Genomic DNA, 13,102 nt, shown 5'->3' on the forward strand with positions numbered 1-13,102 from the left:
GAATCACAAGGAAGAGGCAGCCAGTTAAGAAACATTATAGCATCAATGAAACTTACAACTTTCCTCTAGTTCTTTAATGTTTCCTCCCCACCACTATCAAGATCCCAGTTCTACCTTACAAATCGGGCTATACAAGAGCATGTACACTGGTACAGATAAAAACCCACAACACAGGGAATCCAGGACAGATAAATCCCTCAGGACCAGTAATGAGTAAGGATACCAGGAGGGGAAGGGGAAGATGGAGAAGAAAAGAGGACTCAATCACAGTGATTGGCATATAGCCTCTTCCCAGGGGGATGAACAATAGGAAAGTAGGCGAAGGGAGAGAGCAATTGGTGTAAGACATAAAAATGATAATTTATAAATTATCAAGTTTTCATGAGGGAGGGAGGGTTGGGGAGGAGGGAGAAATGAGGTGTTACCAAGGACTCGAGTAAAAGAAAACGTTTTGAGAATGATGGTGGCAACATATGTACAAAAGTGCTTGACACCCGCCGCGGCACCCACCGAAGAGTCGCAGCCATGGCTGTGTGCTCCCCTATGGCCGTGGGCCTCGACAAGGGCCACAAGGTGACCAAGAACGTGAGCGAGCCGAGGCACAGCCGCCGCCGCCGCGGGCGTCTCACCAAGCACACCAAGTTCGTGCGGGACATGATCCGGGAGGTGTGCGGCTTCACACCCTACGAGCGAAGGGCCATGGAGCTGCTCAAGGTCTCCAAGGACAAGCGGGCACTGAAGTTCATCAAGAAGCGGGTGGGCACACATATCCGGGCCAAGAGGAAGAGAGAGGAGCTGAGCAACGTGCTGGCTGCCATGAGGAAGGCCGCTGCCAAGAAGGACTGAGTGCCGTGCCCCCCTCTCCCCACCCCCAAAATAAAGTCTTTCCAGAAAAAAAAAAGTGCTTGACACAATGGATGGATGGATGGATTGTGATAAGAGCTGTAAGAGCCTCCAATAAAATGATAGAACGGAAGAAAGGAAAAGGACAAAGTGCTCCTTGTGGCAAGAATGGCAAGACTTCATCTGCCAGACTTCGGACACGTTGTCAGGAGAGACGAGTCTCTAGAGAAAGACAACGCGCTTGGTAAAGTAACGGGGCAGCAAAACGGAGGAAGATCCTCAACGAGGCGAATTTTCACTGCGGCTACAACAGTGGACTCATCTGAACAATTGTGAGGATGGAGCAGTACTGGGCACTGTTTCATTTTGTTGTGCCCAAGTTTGCTCTGGGTCGGAACGAACTCGATGGGGCTCCAGGGCCCCTCAGAACAATGCCCGTGACCCCGACACATCCAATTTACCATTCTAAAGACCAAGGGTGTGTGTCCTGAAAAAAAAAATGTTAGATGAGCAGTAAAATGCTAGTGGGAGAGGTAACTTTTGAAATGAAGATTAAGAAAGGGAGATGAAGTTACTTGGTAGGACAGCAAACTAAGGGAAGGATGGAAAGACGAGCAGAGCCATTAAAATGATGAGTCACTTCATGGACCCAGGCTGTTGTGACGTGTCATCGCGCGGATCCTGACTCGTGGAAACCTTCAGTCCCGCAGAACGAAGCACAGCCCAGTGCTGACCCGTCCTCGCAAGGGTTGCGATGTTTGAGCCATTGTTGCAGCCACTGTGTCAAAAGGGACGTTAATGAGAGCAATGACTGGAAAGTATGAAAAAGAAAGAATAAACACAAGGGAAGTTTGCTTACAGCCAAACTTCCTGAGTCCCTCGGGAGTCCATGGAAAATCCATCTATTAGGTCAGGCTTTGCATCGCCCCTTTTCAGCTTCACACTCGGGTAAGGCGTGGGCCGTGCCCGACTGCAAGGTCCTTTAGCTTTGGGTTTATTTTCTTTATAAAGTCTTCCTGCATCGGCAGCCACCAGTAACTGGGAAGGGGCAGTAAAGAGGGTAGGTGACCCCCATGGACATCAGAAGAGCCCAGCTCTAACTCTCATGCTAGTCATTAATCCACGTACTTTTCTCTGTGGAGATTATCAATAGTGAATATATGACATGTGCGTCATTTGCAAAACTCTACCGAGGCTCCAGTTGTTTCCACAGCAGAAAGTCAAAATGAATATGGATCACTGTCTCGGCTCTCTAGTCTATTTGAAATAGTTTTGAATTTTCAGACTATCTGAGGACATCTGGCCTCTGGGTCAGACCAGAGGGCTCCTGGCTCCATAAGTGGGAGGCTATGGCCAAGTCCATGCCTCGGGTGACGCTGCTGCCAGCTGCCCTGCAGCAAGCCCCTGATTCCTGGGGACACCGGCACAATATGACACAGCCTGTCTGGTCCTGCACGTCCCCAGGATGGGTGGCAGCTCACACGGTTTTCATTTCCTTCTGTGAGGAAAGGAGGATGTGAGGGAGTAGATCACTCAGAGTTGACTTCCTGGTCTGTTCTAGCCTGCGATCTCTTCACACTTGCTCACCACGACAACACAGAGACTTCCACTGATGGCAGGTAATGGCTATGCAGGAAGGGCCTTGACCGAGAATTGAACCTACGCTTTCTACATGAGAGGCAGGAATTCTACCACCGACCTACCAATGTCCCTGCGTGGTGAGAACGCCAAAACCCACTCCATGAACTAAATTCCAGACCATAGCGACGCTGATGCTGTCATGAAGGAGATAAACCAAAAAACCAAACTCTGCCACGGATTTCATCCTGACCCACAGCAACCCCATAGCACAGGGTAAAACTGCCCCCGGGGGCCTCCAAGACTGTGACTCTCTACGGAAGTAGAAAGCCGCACCTTCAATGTGGTTGGGAGTTAAATGAAGTAACCCAATTGTTCTACATCAATATCTCTGAAGGCTGTGACATTTTAGAAGAAATAAGATGACTGGTCTCAAACATAATTAAGACTAATAATAGTTACTAATCATTCATTAGTGATACCTTAATCGGCTTGTTTTCTGGTGACAGTGGCCTCTACCACTGATTTCACAATTTTTATTGAGCAATACTCCGGGAGACTGTGGCAAGGGTTTCCTTGCCCGCCCCTGCTCGTCAGTCACTAGGAGTGTGTGGCAAAGAAGGCAGCAGCCCCAGTAAGCAATTTCTCATTCAAATGAACTCTCCCTTCTGTGGGCCAGACTGGCATTTTCCACTAACTTCCAAATATTTTCCATTAATGTTTGGAAGACCTCCTATAAGTTTGTGGATTCCATCTCTTGGGAATTCCATGAATGTTTCCATTAGTAATTTCATATCCAATGTGGTTCAGACTTCAGGTGTCCATATTTACATGATTAGTCATTTTCATCGTTAGTGTAACTTAAGAGTTTAGAAGAGAAAACAAGCCTATCAGAATAATCTTTCCATACCTCTGTTCCCCTTTTACGTGGACATCTTTGATTTTCCCTCCCAAAAGTATTTCATTAGCATTTTAAAATTGATCTCCCATTACATTTAAGCCACTCCCTATCTCTCCACCAAACCTTCTCTTTGTTACTGCGGATGCAGCAGGCTTAGAGTCCCCTTTCCACGACTGGCTGAAGGTAAACTGATCACCTTCTGGTGGTGGTACCACACTCCCACCCTGCCTCCCTAATGCAACATGGAGACCACACTCAAATGCAGCCACATGTTGTTTCTCTCCTGGGCTCACATTCTCTCGGGAACACACACACCGACACACATGCACACACAGCCTCTAAAACACACACACAGCACACACTCTTCCAAACACACTGACCCATCCACTCTACACACATACTCTCTCTCTTAAATTCACATTTACACATGCACTCGCACTCACGCACACTCACATATACACAAACACACTGCATGGTTTCTTGGGCCGAGGGGCATGCTAAGCGATGGGCTTTTCTGATGGTCCTGTGGAAGAAGAAAGGAAGCAAGGAAAATGCCAAATTCCTCTACCCTCATCTGCATCCACTCAGAGTAGAGAGTTGACATTTCTGACACCATTAACCCCTACTCCTTCCACCACATGGGTGGCAGAATGAACTCCGCTACCATTTCTGTCTGCCAAGATGTCCTGGGAAACAACTGTATCCTTTGCTGGAGAGCGGGAATCTGCAGGAGAGGCCTGCAAACAGCAAACAGAAATCTCAACTCGCGGAGAAATCCGAGATTGGATATAATAGTGTTTCCCAGAAATCCTGGCAGGTGGATCAGTATACATTCATCTGTAAGATCAACAGGACTGATTACAGGGTGTCATAGGTTGATCTGTTTCCCCTAAAATAAATTTTTTTAAAGATATGTTGAAATCCTAACCACTAGTACCAATGAACATGGCCTTCTTAGGAAATAGGTATTTGTCAACGTGAGAAAGTAGAAAAGGGGTCCGCCGTGGACCAGACCCCATATGGTGGTGCCCTTATAAAAAGAGGCACAGAACCTGGAGGAAGAGAGGCATCCAGGGAAGAATGCCCTGAGAAGACACAGAGGGAGAGCGCCATGTGCAGACGATGACAAAAATGCAGGTGCACTCCCCACGCCAAGGAACACTGAAGCTACCTGATCCTGGAAAATACAAGAAAGGGTCTTCCCCCTGGAATATGCCAAGAGGCATGACTCTACACTCCCACCTCTTGCTTCTCAAACTGAGGACGAATATACTTCTGTTGTTTGAAGTCATTCACGGATTATTATTCTACAAGCAAGGTCAACGTGGGCTTACTTGTGCTTACTCATCCGCAATAAACAGTTCCGCATGTCTTTGATGTGGTGACACCCAAGAGAAGTTGTTCCCTACAGAGCAGTAAGTAAGCAGGAGTGTGCCCATGCTTACCTTGCTTAGGAGTGCTACCCGCCCCATCGTCAGTGGTTTAAGTCCACCACAGGCTCAAGGCACCCAAGCCCTCATGATCTGCTCCTATGGAGACTGCAGCCTGGGAAACCCTATCGGGCCATTCTATTTTGTCCTATAGGGTTGCTATCCATCAGCAAGGACTGCGCTGTCCACAGAAAAGCAACACAACTGGGGTGGGAAAGGATGGGTGGTTTGGGAATGAGTACTTAAGCAAACACGGGTAGAAGAGATCCCCACTTCAAACGTTTCCATTTCTTTTGCTTTCTTTTTTAAAGAAGATCCAGGAAGGACAGCCCATCCGTTGGGTAATATCCACTTGGTAGCCTTCTGGTCACCACTGCGCACTTACAAGTTTGCGTTCTCCCCTGTTCCTAAGAAGTTGGGCAGACTGTCTTTGGGGGGTGCAGATATTACAGTTTTATCTTTAGGCGACTCAGCCACCTTCCTTCCTAAATTCAGCTATTGAAGAGGTTATATACATGTGGTCACAATATAAATGCTAAATTGTGGGTAAGGAAATTGAATCATGCTCCCTTTGACCCCATCACGTTTATTCTTGCGTCATATCTTGTTCCACGTGTCTGGTATTATTAACTGAATGGACTTCCAAAGGAATAACAAATGGTTATCACCACTCCTGCTAATCCGAAGATTGGGGACTCAAGTTCACCCGAAGTGCCTCGGAAGAAAGGACTGCCAATCTCCTTCTAAAAAAGCAGCAGCCACTGTAAACCCACACCTCTATTCTTGCACATATAAAAGCCCTGTGAATCATAGAGGACTCTGTGGCAATGCATTCAGGCTCTTACCCCCGCCCCGCCCCCGCCCCCTCCTCCCCACCGCTCCATCTGTAGCCAGTCTGAAAGTCCCGTTGTTCAATACTCTATTTGTCCTTGGCTTTTCCTCTTGTCTAAATTATTTTTCCGTGTCCGGCTTTCCCCACCCAGTCTTTGATTTTCTCACAGAGTCCTTTGCTTCCTTTCTCTTAAAGAGAGAGCTTCTTCCTCTGGATACTGTGTAATCTTTCTCCAAACCACACAATGAGCCTTTTTGTGTGCTGATGGTGGACAGATGTGATTTTCCAATGGGTTCCATTTTGCTTATTTAGTTATGTATTCACCAGACGTCAGTCTTCAGTCTGGGACAAAATAAATTAGGACATTCATTTCTTACATCTATATTGAGGCGGATTTGCATAAATGTGAAGCTGCTTGTTAATTACACAAAGAATATGCCGGGGAAGAATATCTAAGTTTGTATTTTTAAAGGGCTTTTAGAGACAAGGCTGAAAAGCAATTTAACAAAAGCTTATTTTTCACAGAATAGTCTCCATAATAGTCATGCTAACTGAACACGAGTAAATGTTCCACAACTCCAGCATCAAAAATTTCCAATTCTAGTTCTCCTCCTTAAAATGGCTGTCTTATGTAACCGTGGCTATTCGATCCAGCCGGCCGTTTAGGGATTCCCTAGCTTTAATCTCATTTTTGAAAACGAGACCACTGCAACCACTGAAGCTGAAGAACCCACCCAAAGTTTCATGGTTTATGAGAAGCAAAGTCAAGATTGTCAACCAAGCTCCCGATTTCCCATCTTAGGCTTGTTGCACGATCAACAGCATTTCAAGGTCGTACTCTAATGACGCTGTTGCTGACTCTTGAAGGTCCCCATGAGATGAGACTTTTGGGATCCATGGGGTTTTCATTGGATGATGCTCAAAAGTCGATCACCAGGCCTGGCCCCTCTTCCCACTCTAGTATAAACAATTGCCAAGACTGCCACTGAGTGGCTTAAGGGGTTAGAGGTTTAAACAGCAGAAGCGGCTGCTTTGCTAGATTGTGCTGTTGTTGCTAGATCGTGTTGTTACCATTGAGTTGGTTCCAAGCCATAGAGACTCTGTGTACAACAGAACAAAGCACTGCCTGGGCCTAGATTATATCCAGATTATACGCTAGATTATATCCAGAGCCAAAATGAGTGGTGAGTAAGGAAGAAAAATGAGAGAATGCGAGGTGAGACTGGACATGTGGGCTTGCTGCCCTTGGGGAGTTGAGTCACAGATGCAGATGTTGTCCACATCAGTTGAGCCAGGTCAGGGATAGGGTGGCAGGGCAAAGGTTGCAGGTCCACAAAAATAGAAGTTATTTTTACAGACAGATTTCCCATAGTATCAAGAAAAAAATTAGGCAAATACTGCCTGGGAGTTGTTAGTTGTAACTTACTCATGGTTTCACTTAAAAATGGAATTAAAAGCATATTGATCAACTGACATTCAGCCATTTTAATTAAACAGTGTCGTGAGGTGGAGTCCAAATTTTTCAGAGCCATGTGAAGCTAGATGAACCCCCACAATGACTGCTTTAATTTAAACAAAATAAAATATTCCCTGAAATCTTCTTTAGGTCAAGCAATAAAAGGAAAAAAAAAAACCCACTGCCATTGAGTTGATGCCAACTCACAGCGACCCTATTTAACCTATTTAGGGTTTAAGAGACTGGAGATCTTTCCAGAAACAGACAGCCTCATCTTTCACCCACAAATCAAATAACTTTAGTTTGCTTAGTAAGGAATGTCTTCCATGAGCACTGTGCTCTCTCAAAGGTCTGTATGGGATCAAACTGACAACAGCAACTCAAAAGAGTAGCTAGAAAACCTATGGGACCACGAGTTTATGTTAAAGGGAAGGAACCATTCAGAAAAAAGCTTGTAACTGAATATAATCAATGCCAGTGGATGGTCCAAGTAGAAACTGTTCTACTGTGCAAATTCTCAACAAGAGCAAGAAAAATTAAATACACATATTTTTCCAGTGTGGTGAGATAATCATGAAGATTGGTGAAGTCTTGATAAATGTTCCAACATGAATGACCTTGAAAACATTATACTGAGAAATAAGTCAAAAGGACAAATAGTGTGTGATCCACTTAGATGAAATAGGCAAATAGATAGCAAACAACTCCTATTAGTGGTTGCTTTTCAATGGGATCAATGTCACTGGATGGAACATGTAAAAAGTGTTGAACTGGCAACAGCCTTGTTATATGTATTTCACTAAACTTTGACAAACAAACATTTTAAACAGGTGGTGAGGTGGAGCTAGGGAAAGCAACACGCTTCCCAAACGGAAACTGCTCAGAGTACTTAGAGCAGCAGCATAGCTTCTGTCCCTTTGAGAAGCAAGTTTACTCAGAAAGGAAATCCGTCTTTCACTTACTCTACGCCCCAGTTCTTTCTTCTTTGTTCATCATTTCTGTCTTCACATGTAGGAACTGCCTACTCTACCCAGACAACGTGATCCTTGTGAGTATGTCCATGGCAGAGAGGGCTTTTCATCCACGTGGTAAAGGCTTGAAAACATTAGAGCCTTCTTTTGAATCATGTATAATTGTTCTGTTCTGCCTATTTGAAGTATGTTATTGTGTTCCTCTGTTCTGAGCAAATAATTCCAATAGCTCCTATTGGGAAAGCAATTCTTCTAATCTCCTTGAGTTTTAAATCAACAAACAAGCCACTCCTAAATGAGTTGGCCATGAAAGAATGGGATGTTTCAGCTACACCCATTCAAAAGATATATGCACTAAGATTGAACCCGGGTCTTATGCAAAATGTAGTCACAAATAATCACAGCACTTAAACAAGTTACAGAAGTAAAATGGTAGCACTGGCTAATACAACATGTTTTTGCTTCAGAGAAATTTCCTCACCATCTTGAATAAAGACACTTCAGATACTGTAATTGGTTTTGTCTACCACCTCTTCAGATTCATTGCCACGTCTTATCTTCTGTAAAATAGATCTAAAAGAAAGTATCATTAGCCTAATAAGCATACAACTGTAGATTTCAACCCTATTAACATGACTTTGTATATTTAATATTTATTCTGAGTAGAGCCAAGGCCTGAATGTTTTCCCCGGTTGTTCATCCTGAAGGAAATGAACCATATTCTGTGAGTCCTGTGTATCTCCTGAGGAGACTTCAAAGTCCCATCATTTTCAGAAGCATATGTAAGAAACATACCTACATCTTATTAATTCTGTGATGATAGTCTACTAAGATTATATTCCATCCCTATTAATGAAGAGGAGTGGAAATGAAGACCAAAACCAGGTCTTACTTACTCTGGGGTTAAGTTAACTTACCGACAAATTAAATTAGTAACTGTTACTACATAAAAATACATATATACACACACACAGACTAAGAGGTAGGATACAATGCATACACACACAGAAGGGTGACTTCCAAAATTCATGGAAAAGTTCCCATACCTCCTAATTCTCTTTTTCCATAAACTTTTTGAAGGCCCCTCATACATACACTTAGCAATTACTTCCTTACCTGACATTTCACATTTATAATTATAGTAAAAAATCTACTCTCTGACTATCCTGTACATTAATGGTGTCCATCTGGCAGTAATAGAAGCAGGGCACTGGCAGGGTGGTGAGACTAATGTAGGTTGTGATGGAGAAGGTTATGCATCAACTTGACAGGACCATGATTCTTAGTGGTTTGGCAGTTACAAAATGAAGTAATTTTGTAGTTTTGTAATGTATAGTAACCTCCCATTTTGTAATCTGATTTGGTCATCTTATATTTTTGCATAATGCCAATTTTCACATATTGGCCTAGCCTTTAGAACCATGACAATAAATGAAGAGTGGGTTTACACCATTATATATATACAATGTACTTTAACACATATGCAATTACAAATGTGCTTATTATAAATCTGGATTATTGTTTTAACTTCCATTAGGCCCTCAGTAAATTTTATGAATATTCAAGTCACAGGCCATGTGAGTCCAAATAAAAGTATTTTTAAAGGTATTTTTCCTGATTCTACCATCCATTCCTTTTTCTTTCCCCAAGCCAGATCCACTGCCTAGTACAACAGAACTGCCTGGTCATCACCTCCAGACATTTGAGCAAAATTCCATCCGTAAGATTAATACCCAGGGAAGAAAACATACATTTAAGAAATTTCCTGCAGAATAGATGAAGCTGAAAATTCCATAGAAAATAGAATAGCAAAATTTTAAAAAACAATTAAAGAGATAGCTACTGTCTTAGACTGGGTTGTCTAGAGAAACAACGCCACTGATTTCTTATATCAAGAGGTATTTCGATATCAAGAAGGCAGCCCAGGGCAGTCTAGCTCAAGTCCATAAGTCTGAATCAGACTCACATAGCTGCCAACTGATGACACTGAGAGGTGACCCAGCGAGCAGAGAGATGACAGGCTGGTGGGTACAGAGTTGCATGAATGCAAGGCTAGTGGGTACATGGCAGGACACTCACTGACAGCTCTCAGGGTCGGCAGCAGACTCCCAGCAAGCAGGAAGTTGAAGTCAGAGAGAAAGAGAGAGATTCCCAGGTTCCCTTCTTATAAGAAGGCCATACCCCTAAGAAGACATCATCAGCCTGTGACCCGATTAACATTTTCATACCTGATTACATTTTCACATCTCTTAGAGCAGGCCTCAAGCCATCCAACCACCACAGCTACCTCTCAGAGACTGAATTGTGTCCCCAGAGAGGCTCAGCCATGATTCTCAAAGGTTATGATACACTATGGATGTTACACAATGATGTAATCATCTCCCAATGTCATCAACACTCATCTCAGGAGGAAAGAGATTAAGAGGTAGGATACAATGCCCTTTCCCAGGGTATTGCATTACTTTTTCTCTTAGAAGAGATAAAAGAGAGAAGTGAGCAGGGATCAGAGAGGCCTAGTACCACAGAGAAAGAAGAGTCAGGCACTGATTACATCCTTTGAACCAGGGATCAGGTATGAGGTACCTCCTAGACCCAGGGGAAGCTTAACGCCGCAACACATGGCATGAAAGTACTAGTCATGTCAAGGACAGCTAGTATATAAAAGTATATATATATATTATAAATAAAAGTACTTGTTCTGTCCAGGGACACCAGGCACACAAACACTCAAAAGAGATAAGGACCTTTCTCTTAAACTGTGAGCCAACAGAGAGAATTTTCACTCAAGTCAACACTCTAAATTCAGATTCGAGTCCTCCTAAACTGTGAAAGAATAAATGTGTCTGGAAAGCCCATCCCTTGTGGGGTTTCTGTCAGAGCAGTCCTCCATAACGACATGCACATGATATGTACCCATGAAAGGAAGTAATTCCTACGTTCAAACGTGTTTACCTATAATATACATATCTCCAGCAAAGAACAATTGTACCCACATCATCCTCCGGAAAGAGGGACCTACAGTGGTTTCACGAAATTTTGTGGAATGAAAAAAAGCAATGCTCTATCATTAGGGAGATGAAGCGCATTGGCCCTGAAAACACATTTCCTTTCATAATAGACGTGAAAGTGTTAGTCATGTCTTATATATTTCCATTGTGTTCTTGGCTTTTAATATATCTACAAGATTAGTCTAATTCATGATGATTACCATATGTTCAGTGTCCAAACCCTAAGAATTGGTGCCATGCCAAAGGAACCAGGGTGTAGACAAAAGAAATGCGAGGAATTCAGCCTCACCTTTACAAGTTTTCTTGAGGAACAAATTCATGAAGAAATTACTTGTTATGTTTCTGTGGGAAGTTTACTTTAACCCATGTAATCAAGGATACAGAGAAAACCAACAGATATGCAAAACAGTTCAGGCATGGTTTCACCATGTTGTGTGACCTCACTGCTCCATTTCATGTTTAATTCAGCTTGGACTCCGTTGACTAGTTGATTGAGGGGGTAACCCAGGAACACAGGAGAGGTCTGCCTTCCTACTGCCCTTTTATTCTCTCCTTACCCGTCAACACTCAAACGGCATCCTGTGTAGTAGGAAAGCAGATTGCATCTCTTCAGTGTAAAGTAGTCCTTTGGGGCAGAAGAAACAGACCCTTGTGGTTTGGTGGCCTTTTTTCCTAGATTGCCGATTTATTTGCACAGAAACTTAGTCTCTTTGTTATTTCTCAAATCACAGCCTCTCTCCGTGTTTATGTCTCTGTTTTCACACCAGTGGTTTGGTATTGTTTTTCTAAACAAAGGAAATGTGCCAAAGCATAACTTTGCAATTGTCTTTTTGACAATAATGTCTTTTAAGAGAGTTCATACTAGATCAGTCCCAAAGACAAATGTCCATCTCTTTCATGATGACATAGATCTTCATTTTGTCCTTACTCTTCCCTTGAGTACATTCCTTCATATGTCTGGGTTCTATGAATGTTACAGTGTCCCACAGAAAATCATGACAGTCTGAGGAACTGTCTGTTCTGTGCAAAATCTGCGGGTCAGAGAGGGATGGGCAGATGCTGTGTCCGGAGGGTGTGCTCCACTCCTCACTCTAGTCAGCAATGAAACCCCACCCTCTGCTTTGCAGAGGACTCACTTAAGGTGCAGCAGGATCCATTACAAGGACTCCTGCTCACAATTACACACAGGCAAATCCTGTCAGTAGCTTCCCCCAACGTCTTACCAGACCCACGCAGGGAAAGGTTATTTGATAGAGTTACATTAAGAATCAAAAGTGCAATAAAATTAACATATAACCCTTCACCATTTTAATGATACCCCCAAATAATAATGGAGTCTCCATCCTTGGATTGTGTCTTGTTTCTCACTTGCCGCCCCTGTGGGTTTCTGAGAGTAAACTCTTTATGGGAGTAGAAAGCCTCCTCTTTCTCGTGTGGAGAAGCTGATGATTTCAAACCGCTAACCTTGTGACTAGCAGTCCAACCCGTAACCACTGTAGCACAGGGCTCCTTCAGTAGGTTTTGAACTATTAATCTTAACCAGGTAGCCTTTCCCCAGGCGGCTCTCGGAGCATCTTTTCTCCTTTCATCTGTATCATATCATTCCTTAGACCCATTACAAGTAACGGTACCCAAGACAACAATTATACAGAATGTGGTGGGATTCACCCTCTCCTAATGTCAGACCATAATTTCATCTTGTTCCTGTTCATTAGCAAATAATGTCCTCCCAAATGGAACCTTAGCTATTATAGATAGGCATATGATGTTCAGAATGATAATATATTGCATAAGGACTGATAGAGGCATATAAATTGACTATAAGGCAGTCTTTGTATGTTAAACTGGGTAAACTAGGGAAACAAATCTACAGAAACTCATATGTATAAGGGAGAGTTTTATAAAAAGAGTAAGTGTACATTCAGAAAGTATCCCAACCCAGTGCTGTCCAAAGCCATAAATCCAACATTAGCCCATATGTCCGACACCAATTTACAAAGCCCTCCTCAATCTCACAAAACACAAGCAATGATACCAACTGCAGGAGGAAAGCCAAATCAGTGAATGTGTAAGCATCTCAGCG

The 13,102-nt window shown here is 43.3% G+C and overlaps 1 pseudogene; it reads left to right on the plus strand.

The window, feature by feature from the left end:
• The first annotated feature begins 525 nt into the window (after window positions 1–525).
• LOC142456157 (large ribosomal subunit protein eL36 pseudogene) lies at window positions 526–846 on the plus strand (annotated as a pseudogene).
• The last annotated feature ends 12,256 nt before the right edge of the window (window positions 847–13,102 follow it).

This window comes from Tenrec ecaudatus, chromosome 9, assembly GCF_050624435.1.
Source record: "Tenrec ecaudatus isolate mTenEca1 chromosome 9, mTenEca1.hap1, whole genome shotgun sequence".
Lineage (NCBI taxonomy): Eukaryota > Metazoa > Chordata > Mammalia > Afrosoricida > Tenrecidae > Tenrec > Tenrec ecaudatus.